The sequence below is a fragment of the Coenobita brevimanus genome, chromosome 94 (genome assembly GCF_032717465.1).
Source record: "Coenobita brevimanus isolate Jiangsu-jjx chromosome 94, ASM3271746v2, whole genome shotgun sequence".
NCBI classification, from domain to species: domain Eukaryota; kingdom Metazoa; phylum Arthropoda; class Malacostraca; order Decapoda; family Coenobitidae; genus Coenobita; species Coenobita brevimanus.
This window is the reverse complement of record NC_137047.1, coordinates 10452875-10464894: the sequence shown is the minus strand read 5'-3', so window position 1 is coordinate 10464894 and position 12020 is coordinate 10452875. Positions and strand designations below refer to the sequence as shown.

General features: G+C 41.9%; 1 pseudogene; it reads right to left on the bottom strand.

Moving 5' to 3' along the window:
• Positions 1 to 5702: 5702 nt before the first annotated feature.
• Positions 5703 to 5814, bottom strand: LOC145413029 (5S ribosomal RNA; annotated as a pseudogene).
• Positions 5815 to 12020: the final 6206 nt, after the last annotated feature.

Genomic DNA, 12020 nt, shown 5'->3' with positions numbered 1-12020 from the left:
GAAAGCCGTACGGAGACGAACCGTGTAGTGTGAATCGGCCCTAATGTGTGAGGTGGAGGGGGGGGGGGAAGGGAAACTGAGGGATTGAGTAGAGGATGTTGTAAATTGAAATGAGATGGAGAGGGAAACTAACTAGGAGTGTATGTGAGTAAGGTGGATGTGGGGCAAGAGGGAGGGGGAGACTGGGGATGAGTGGAGGTATATAGGAGAGGAGGGTGTAAGTTGGGGGGTGTAGGAAGATTAATTCTGAGAGTGTATGTGAGTGAGGTGGAGACTGAGGATGAGATAGAGATGGAGAGGTGTGTGAGAGGAGAGTGTAAGTTGGGGTGTGAAAGACTAACTAGCCGAGTGTATGTGAACAAAATGGAGGGATAGGGGAGGGGGTGTAAGTTGGTGGAATGGAGAGTAGGAAACTTCATCAGGAGGGTGTATGTGAGTGAGGTGGGAGGAGAGGCAGGGGGTGTAATCTGGGGGGAGGGCAGGTAGATGGCAGTGGACAGGGAGGAGATATGTACCCTCACAGGATCAAGGTGTCTGGCTGTAGGTAGATATAGCATGTCCACACTTTCATATTGTTATAGTAATATGGCCATTATATATTTTTACAGTTTTATTTGTTTGCTTGAGATTATACTCTGAACTTTAGCTTGGCCTAAAATTTTAAATCTTTCCAGCCTGAATTATGAGTTGTAACTTTCTTTGAAAAGGATAGTAGGCACAGTGTGAAAAGGATTATGAGTAATAGCATTGCCTTTCTGTGCCTCGAGTTACTCTTATGTGACACAGCTGGAAAAGACTGAAAAATTGGGCCAAGTTGGTGAAGAGTAAATATTGTTCAGTGGAATGTGATTTTGTTGATATTTAACATGCATCACAACCAGTCCATGTTGGTATTTTTGAACCTCTTCAGTACTGTTACATCTTTTCTCAGTGTTGTTGCTGTGTCCCAGATGATTTTATTCTTGCTGCTGCCAGACGATTTTACTCAGCTTAGGAAGGGGGTCTCATACTGAAGGGAGGCTATGTCCCCTCCAGTATGAGATCGCATTCCAAGCTGAATAAAATCGTGTGGCATCAGCAGGAATAAAATGTCCTCATACTGAAGGGGTTAATTGGCTCATGTCTTTGGTATACTGTATGCCATGTTGATTAATGGTGCATTGCTTCCGGTTTAACATGCCTTAGCAAACACACGTTGCGTGGTGCACACCGTGTTTAGCAATGCATGTTAAGTAGCCCTTTTGATCACTCTGTTGTATGCCATGTGTTCTTGTATAGCTCTGCCTGGCATTAGGTGGGCAGAGCAATACAAGACATGGCACCTACACAGTGATTTGAAGGGCACGGTCTTGGAAGCATCTTGGGGTAGGGCGCAGAACCTATCTCGATAAATCGGCCACGAAAATACGGACTGGCAACCCTCCCTTGGGGTTACCAGTCCTTATTTCTCTGGCCGATTTATCGAGATAGTTTTTTTTTTTTTTTACCTTCTTCACTTAAATGTATCTTAGTGGAAATAAAACCAATGTATTATTACAATGTCTTTGTTCTATACATATATCTTTTTGGTATAGTACTTATATATGTATAGTACTTATATATGTAAAGTACTTATATATGTATAGTACTTATATATGTAAAGTACTTATATATGTATAGTACTTATATATGTAAAGTACTTATATATGTAAAGTACTTATATATGTATAGTACTTATATATGTACATTACTTTGAAAAATATCAGAAAGAGAATACCAATAGACATGAATAGTATGAAGGAGACATCACTTCGTACTATTCATGTCTATTGGTATTCTTTTTCTGATATTTTTCAAAGTACTATACATATATAAGTACTATACATATATAAGTAACTTATAACATATTCAAAATTTAGCACTTAGAAAAAATTATGAACTTAAAAGGACAATATACAAAGACATTAAAGAATAAAAGAAACATATATTAAAAACAAACAAAACAAGACATGGAGCAGGACAAAGGAAGGACAGCAGGATATAGCAGAGATGACAGGGCAAGAACAGCAGGACATAGCACAGAAGACAAGGAAGGACACAGCAGGACATAGCACAGAAGACAAGGAAGGACACAGCAGGACATAACACATGACAGGGAAGGACAGGGGCACAATGACAGGGAAGGACACAGCACAGATGACAGGGCAAAAACAGCAGGACATAGCACATGACAGGGAAGGACACGGCACAGATAGCTGGGCAGGGCAAGGCAGGACAGAGCATAGATGATGGAAGGACACAACAGAGCAGGATACAGCAAGAGATGGAAGGGCAGGACACACACAGGAAAAAATAGCAGATATGGAAGGGCAGGACACCCTAGGCAAGAACAACAGGACACAGGGTAAGAGTAGCAAGGAGGGGAGGACAGGCCAAGGATGGCAGGGCACAGCAAGAGTGCAGATGACAGTGCATGGGTGTAGGGCAGGACATAGCACAGATGATGGAAAGGCACAACAGGGCAGGTCATAGCAAGGCAAGGCAAGACAAGCAGGATACAGCAAGAGATGGAAAGGCAGGACACACAAAGGAAAAAATAGCAGATATGGAAGGACAGGACACCCTAGGCAAGAACAGCAGGACACAGGGTAAGAATAGCAAGGAGGGGAGGACAGGCCAAGGATGGCAGGGCACAGCAAGAGTGCAGATGACAGTGCAGGGGTGGCAGGGCAGGGCAGGACAGGACAAGGGTGGCAGGGCAGGGGAGGGCATGGCTGCATATTGCAAGGGTGTAGGGGAGGGCATGGCTGCATATTGCAAGGGTGTAGGGGAGGGCATGGCTGCATATTGCAAGGGTGTAGGGGAGGGCATGGCTGCATATTGCAAGGGTGTAGGGGAGGGCATGGCTGCATATTGCAAGGGTGTAGGGGAGGGCATGGCTGCATATTGCAAGGGTGTAGGGGAGGGCATGGCTGCATATTGCAAGGGTGTAGGGGAGGGCATGGCTGCATATTCCAAGGGTGTAGGGGAGGCCATGGCTGTACAGTGTATTGCATGGGTGTAGGGGAGGCCATGGCTGTACAGTGTATTGCATGGGTGTAGGGGAGGGAAGGGCCATGGCTGTACAGTGTATTGCATGGGTGTAAGGGAGGGAAGGAAAGTGCAAGGGTGCAGGGCAGGTAAGTGATGGCAGGACAGCGGTGGAAGGACAGGACATGGTTGACAGAACAGGGATGGAAGGACAGGACATGGTTGACAGAACAGGGATGGAAGGACAGGACATGGTTGACAGAACAGGGATGGAACGACAGGACAAGAATGACAGGAATAGCAAGGGACACCTGGTAGGGCATAGCAAGGGTGGGGGTGGTAGGGTGGGTTGCAGGGTGGTAAGGTTAGGAAGAGGAAGAAAGAGGGAAGAGGAAAGAAGAAGAGGAGGCCTAATATAATAAGAAAGGGAAGAGGTGGAGAGGAAGCCTAATACAAAAAGGGGAGGAGGAGGAGGAGGAAGGAAGAAAAGAATGAGGAGGAGGAGGACGAAGGAAGAAGAAGAATGAGGAGGGGAAGAGGAAAAGAACAACAAGGAGGAGAAGAGGAAGCCTAATACAATACGAGGAGAAGAGGAAGCCTAATACAATACGAGGAGGAAGAGAAGAACACCGAGGAGGAGAAGAGGAAGCCTAATACAATACTTAACTATATGAAGTACTAAAACACACAGAGAATAAACACTCAACTTTGTTTTCCTTGGTAATATTAATGCCAGCAAGGGGTATCATTAGTTTATGCTTCAAAAACTGCTTGTGGGTCAAATAATAATAATAATAATAATAATAATTTACTGGCAAACCCCTATCAGTTATTCCTCATTTAAGATACTTTCACTAAGCACAGTCTCTCTCTTAATGTCACTCAAAAATACACTTTTCACAAACTTCTTAATTAATCTCAAAGGTGTGCTGTGAAAGATCAATGTTAATTCATCTAAAAATATAATTTTTTTAAATTTAACACAAATAAATCTTGCTAGTTAGTTCTGTCTTGCATATGATCCTTAAATGCTGGAGAAAAAGTCCCTCTTGCTGGGACCCGACCCTAACTTCACGCAATCAGCAATTTACGGGAATATATATCCATTATTAAATGAGGAATTACTTACTGCTGGCAATATACACAAACAAAACTCACAATTTACACATATTCTGTTTTTAACTGTGTGGAAAATGTGCCACTAGATCTCAGATGATGTGTTTAAATATACAGTATTTCAAAGCTATGCATATATATAATAAAGTGTACATGATGGGCCTGTAGAAACAGTTCAGTATTTTTATATCATTTGTATCGTACCATTCTTGAACGCTCCAACATGCATCCATTGGCCATAGTCACCTAATGGTGGCTGTCTATGCTCCTCAATCTCTGGCAGCCACCCTATGACCTTGTCTCGTATTTTTTTTCCAGTCTGCCTCACAACCCTACCCACAAAATTCACACTTCTCACCTTACGCACCCAATTGTTATAAAATTGCGGTGCAGGGCAGACACCTTCAGGTGGTGGCACTGATATAACCAGGCCATGTCCTGTGAAAAGGGCCAGATGCTCACTCACTGACCATTTAAGCCCCTGGAATCCTGTGGTGCAGGGCAGACACCTTCAGGTGGTGGCACTGATATAACCAGGCCATGTCCTGTGAAAAGGGCCAGATGCTCACTCACTGACCATTTAAGCCCCTGGAATCCTGACTACCTCACATATTTCTCCCTACATAAGTGCTTCAAAATTATCAACTCCAGGTCCTATTCCAGACCAACACCACTACAATACCAGCTGGTGTTCTCAGTGCCAAAAATCCCTCGTGGCTAAACACACAGACACAGGACAACAAGGGGACTCTCAATGCAGAAAAACACGAACACATAAACCACCACCACAACCCAACAAGACCTCCACACAAAGTTATAAGGCTGCCTCCTCCCCCCAACCTCACTATGTACCTCTTCATAATAACTAATCCCATGAAACAGTGAAATTTTTAGTAATGAGACAGGAATGAGTCTCCTTGATTACTAGTTCAACTGACCCTCCAGTCTGGCCCCACTTCGTCAGAGGAACATAAAAGCATTACGGCAATTCAAACCACCAAGGAAGTTGTACTAGACCTATTACTTGACCACTGCCCCAAATTAGAAAGTTACCTAAATCCAAATAAAATGTGCAACCATTTTTATTTTTCCTCCTTTTTTTCTTATTTCCTTTTTTTTCTGTTAATAATTTATCCTGTACATACTGCCTACCTAGCCACTACAGCCATTCAAAGCCTTTAACACTGCACGCCAGCACTAAATTTCACAAGATATAGTCAATATTTTTTTCTCGCCCCTAAAACGGCCCCCATTCAGAAGGAACTGTGCTGTGAAAATACATGGAATTTCACAGTACAGGTCATCGGCTCCGACCACCTGCACTTGTTGCAGTCCACCGATGGCTGTGGCCGTCAACCTCTTATTTTTATTTTTTTTTTAATTCCAGTACTTTATTATTTCAGAGTGGACACAGCTTTTTTTATAAATAAATATATATATATATATATATTTTTTTTTTCATTCATTCATTGCCAGACGCCATGTATCCCACACGGGGTGGCCAAGGACTTAGAGTTAATTGTTTTACAGGGAGGGGCACTAATTCCCCACCAACCCCACTTGACACGTAGGGATGCCAACAGCATCTGGTGTTCCCAGGCGGTCACCCATCCAAGTACTAACCAGACCCAACGTTGCTTAACTTCGCCGATCGGACGGGAAGCGGTGTACTCAACGTGGTATACAGTACTTTATTTTTAGTATTTCACACTGTACCTAGCTACCTATACACACAAGGCCACTACAGACACCACAAATCTGCAGCCAAACAGGACCCTTCAAAAACCATCACCAGACACCCACCCTTCACAAACAACCCTACCCAGAGAAACACGAATACACCTACTCTCTCTCACCCTCGCTTTACTCTGTCTAAAAAATGCCTTGTGCTCTCTCTTATGGATCTATCTATCTATTTATTGCCAGACGCCTTAATCCCATACGCGATGGCCACAAACGTATCGCCTCTCTCATGGATGCTGGGTTGTAAGCATAGTATATAAACACTAAAATACGATGCTGGTTATGAAGAAGAGCTATGGAAGGCATGTAATAATAACTTGCATTACAAAAAGTACTTTAAAAAAATCTGTAAGCCAAGAAACTATTTACAATGCTGGGTGGTAACCATATAATCAAACCATATGTGCTCCCTATGTGTCAACAAGTGGGTTGGTGAAGGGCTAGTGCCCCTCCCCGTAAATAAAAGTCAAATGGCCCCCCCTTACGGGATTATGGCAGCTGGCAGTAGGCAGACAGATAGATAGATATTCTCATCCTATACCCAACATTAAAATTCACAAGGATACATATTTTCTTTCCTACCCCCTTAAAACGGCCCCCATTCCAACAGAACCATACTGTGAAAAATTTATGGAATTTCACAGTACAGGTCACCGGCACTGTCCACCTGCAATACCTGTAGCCGAAGTGCAGATCCACCAGTGGCTGTGGCCGTCATCCACTTTTTTTTTTCTCTTTTCTTAATTTATTTCTACTACTTCAGACGGTCCATAGCAACTACCTAGATATACATGGCCACTACAGCCAAACAGAAGCCTTCAAAAACCATCATGAGACACCCACCCTTCAGACACAACCACATCCAGAAAAAAACAACCTATACTCTCTCTCTCTTTTTACTCTAACTTGGTCTAAAAATGCCTGTGATCTCTCTCATGGATGCTGTATTGTAAGAATACAGTATATAAGCACTAAAATATAATGCTGGTTTTGAAGAACAGCTATGGAAAGCATGTAATAAGAACTTACATTACAAAGAGTACTTACAACCTATTCTCATCCTATACCCAACACTATTTTTCAGAAGGATACATATTTTTTCCTACCCCCTTAAAACGGACCCCATTCCAAAGGAACTGTGCTGTGAAAAGCATATGGAATTTCACAGTACAGGTCACTGGCTTCGACCATCTGCAATACCGGTGGCCTAAGTGCAGTCCAGCAGCACAAGTGCAGTCCGCCAAGTGGCTGTGGCCGTCATCCACTTTTTTTTTTTCTTACTTTTTAAACTATTTCTATTTCAGACGGTACATAGCTACTACCAAGATATACAACAGAAACCTTCAAAAACCATCACCAGACACCCACCCTTCAGACTCAACCATACCCAGAGAAACACAACTCTAACTTGGTCTAAAAATGGCTTATGCTCTCTCATGAATGCTGGGTTGTAAGAATACAGTAAACAGGCATTAAAATATGATGCCTGTCACAATGAAAACCTATGGAGTGAATGCAGGTCTAATGTTTTGTTTCTGTCAGTGGGACACGTTTAAAAAAAAAAAAAAAATTTGTGCCAAGTTAGAGTGAAATGAGTATACCCAGACTTCAACACAATCATCAGCTTTCTCTACTTCAATGCCAACACAATACACAACTCACACACAATGCACTATGCCCACAGTGTAATGCTTCCTGCCACACCACACCACACTCACATTTACCACAGTGTAAGGCCTCTCCCCCCTCACCACAACACACTACTACAAACACTCACCACATGTACCACAGTGTAGGCCTCCTCCCACACACCACACCACACTACCACAACAGACAATCCTTCAACATATACCTTTGGGGCTGCCAGGGTTTCTGTAGTCAGTCAAGTGGGATTACAAGCCAAGATTTACTAATAAATAGCAAATATTCTTCAAAACAGCATAATTTTGATATAATAGGTTTATCATCCACTGACAAAGGAATTCAATTTATCATGAGAATTAATTTGCTGGAAGGGAAGGTTATGACGGCCAATACAGGTGATAAGAGGGTCAGAGGCATGTGATGATTTTAGCACTACAACAACAGGGTCTCTCTATCTCTCATGACAGAAATATTTGAGGTGGGAGCAAAGAACAAAGAATAAACAAGCATTAAGGGGGCGAACTATCAGTACCATGCCTAGTGAAGTGGACTAATCATCATCATCTTCGTAACCAATTATTTTTCAATCATCGTAACCATTTTTTTTTTCTTTTTCAAGCAGCACTCCTAACCTGTTTGTTTATTTTTTTTACACATGGATAAAATGCATAGGGCCCATAAAGCAAAGAGGAAACCCAAGAGAGAGTGAAACTAACTGCAAGCCCAGTGAAATGGCTCATACACTCATTCACTTACCATTCAAATCCTAGTATCTTACACACACACACACACACACACACACACAAAACCATGGGGACATCACACATCCTTGCTCTCTCTAATCATAAACCACGACAACCCAATCCAACAGACATCAACACCATCACAAACACCCAAACGATACACAGACCAAGAAAACGCAACAAGGAAAGAGAAATATCAACAGGAGAGCCTAACAATCAGCATAACGATAGTAACTCTAAAAACGTATCAACCATTGGCTGTGATGTTGGAGACCTTGCAACTTTATAAAACATCGTCTGCCATCATCCAATCCTATGTCACCCCATAAAGAGCATAGGAAGCCAGGGCTAGGCATACTGCACAAAATTATCTGCTCAACACATACTACTGCTGATTTCTGAGATGCCCTGGGTTGAGAGACGATAGAGACCTGACAGGCAAATTGGTTCTTGCTCATGCTTAGGAAAATATGGCAAATGACTGTGTGATAGGAAGAGATATATCAAAATAGCTTAGTCTATGGGCACCCTAGGATCTCTCCCTACCTATCAATCTATCTATAGCCTGACACCCAAATCCATATAGTTATAAAATTTCAAACACGTGGCACATTTTCCCACGTACGGATAAGAGTATAACATATTCCAATTCAACATATAACTATAGTCAGTTTATTTCCATCTGACAAAACAAGGCAACTTTTATCACTTCAGTACTATAGTCCTTTCACCGCAAGAAGTCCGTTCAGGGTGGGGCCCACCTGGTGAATCACCTCTAGCGATGCTGCCAAATCAACCATAGTACATGCCTCTCTCTCTCTTATTTCCCATCTATGTGCTATTTGAAATTGTTTTTTATATTCTGTATATACTAAAGGAAGCTATATAGTACACTGAGTATCACTTTCTTAGAATTATAACAACGATTTGAATGAATTCTGTGACACGTGGCAGAGCTTTTTTCCCATGTTGCCACGCCGAGGTCGGCGAGGGACCCAAGGTCAGAGAGAGGATTAGGCCTACAGGGGAAACCTCTTAAAAATAAATGTAGAGAGAAACAGGTGGGATGGGGGTAGGTAGGGAGACAGAGTGATAATCCGATAATTGGTGGTCACATTGGCAACGTCGCACTCGGGGAAAGTCCAACTTCTGCCACACCCTGAACGGACTTCTTGCTGCGAAAGGACCATAAATCATTAATGTATAAAATTCAGTATGCCTTAGTGATGGGGTACAGATGAGTCTCCTTGGTTACTAGTCAAATTAACTCTCCAGTCTGACTACACTTGGCCATAAAGCTAAAGGTTATGAATCTCTGTCAGGTGAAGCAAACTGACTATAGAATAAATCAACAGAAATAAAGACACCAAAAAAACAATCCCACATCAATATATAAAACATAGTCAGCCACAGGAAAAAAATATAAAAAACATAAACCGTATTAACGATAAATGTTCGTATATATGCAGGGAAAAATCTCGTTAATCTCTCACCTAAATGAAGGGAATCAACTGCTATGTTTAATGAGGGGAAAAAACTCAGAATGATTGTTATTCTTGGATATAAATGAAGGGAAATGACTCAAGTTGCTCATCAACCTTTAACATAAATGGTCGTTAACTAAGGATGCTTGTTAGTTTTAAAATCTCAGTGCTATTTAGGACAATACATTTTTCTTTTTAATGCAGAGAAGCAGAAACTGAAGAGTGCAAGAAATAATACACAAAAGAGAGCCAAATGCAAGATATCTTACATCTGAAATTCCTGCACACATTCCATTTACAAGACAGGAGGTCACAGGCAGAGGGAAACAGAGATTGAGAAAAATAAATTCAAATTGACCTGTTGCCAATTACAATCAACCAAAGAAGGACAAGAGTACATATTTTTTTCAGCATATTTTTTCCTGTGGCTGACTGTGCAGTACATCACAATGACATGGTAATAATAATAATGCAAATATAACAAGAAAATGGGCATAACAATTGGCGTACAAATACAATAGCCAACATCAACAGTTCAGGAGGGATAATATATACAAAACACCCATTTTTATTGTTGGGTAAACAAGCACTATGGCTTTTTTGCAGAGTCCTTTTATTTGCCACAGTTATTTACGATCTTTTGGGCTGATAATACCTGCTGTTGTAGTGGTCCCTGGCTCATTTTAATTACTAAGAATCAGAGTCAATGCTGGAGAACCTAAATACTGGAATTTAATCAAAGAAAAGAGGCAATAGGAGCTCCAAAATTCTTACAACCAAGATTATCCTCTAATATTCTTCAGACGTGTGTGTGCATCTTTCAGGAGTTTACTCTGGTAAATGACATGCATATATCCTTAGCAAAGTTTCATAGCTCATTTAGCCACACCTCATTCAAGGAGGTAGATGATTAGCACACATAGATAAGCTACAACCAACTGACACTGTTTTACTTAGCCAGCAAATACTGTACTGGCAAAAATGCTAAAATTGATGCTATGTTGGTTCAGAGAAGTGGTTTGATTACAGCACTACTACACAGGCATATCCAAACACCTGCCACTGTCCTACTTAGCCAGGAATACAGGACCACAGCAACAGCAGCCCACAATTTACTAAACCAAAATACAGGGCTGCCCATATATATATCTGGTGTTGTCGGCTCAGTCTGCGGGTATGGGGGAAGCACGTATTTTGACAACTTAATTATGCTCCGTTTAACTGGGTATTAAATTACCATCATTCCTTTGTAAATGCTAGTTGAAACATGACTAATATGGTGCTAGTCATGAAGAAGTGCTATGGAAAGGATGTTGGGCCCCAGTGCTATCTTATTCTGCCAGTGACGTGAGGGAAAAAAATCTGCATAAGGACAAAAATCTTGTCTCTTTGGGTCATGTTTGTGTCATACCTTGTGCCATGCTTTTGTGTGTCATGTCTGTGTGTGTCGTGTTTCTGCATATCATGTCTCAGTGGCTGTTCAATTTGTATATGGATGAAGCTATAAGAGAGGTAATAGGAAGGAATGTGAATATATTGGTATCTAGTGAGGGAGGGTAAGATGTGGAAACTTCCTGAGCTGTTGCTTGCTGATGATACTGTATTGTGATGAATGTGAACTGCAAGGCTTGGTGCATGAGTCTGAGGATGTAAGAAACAGAATCCTAAAGAGAATATACGTATGGGTAAAGTTATGGTCTTGAGGGATATCACAGCATACAGAGTGAGACTGGATGATGAGGAAATAGATAATGAAGGTGCATCCAAGTACTTTAGAGTGATGAGTGAGGATGGAAGGATGTGCTTGAATGGGTACAGCAGGGTAGAAAGGTTGCTGGATCACTGAAAGCTGTGATAAGACGTTGAGAAATGAGGCTTAGATCCTGTTGGAAGGGCACAAGAGTGAGAGCAGTGGAAATGACCTGAGGAATGTGTGGAGTTTTATGGACAGACAGATATACAAATGAGGAAGTGGAAAAGTGCTGTGGTGCTATTAGGAGAAATACTTTGAGATAGTTTGGCCATGTAGAGGATGGGGAATGAGAGAATGACTAGAAGGTATGTGTATGATGTGAAGAGGAGGAGAGACCATGGCAGAGATGGAAGACTGGAGTGGAGAGATACAAGGGAGGGAGGTGTGAGTTGGAGAGAGGGCAGTCAAATAGCAGATAACAGAATGACATGGAGTTAATTTGTTTGTGGCCTCCCCTTATGCGACTGAGATGTCTGGCAATAGATAAAAGTCAGTGGAGGGTAAAAATCTCCTCTTACCAAAATGAGT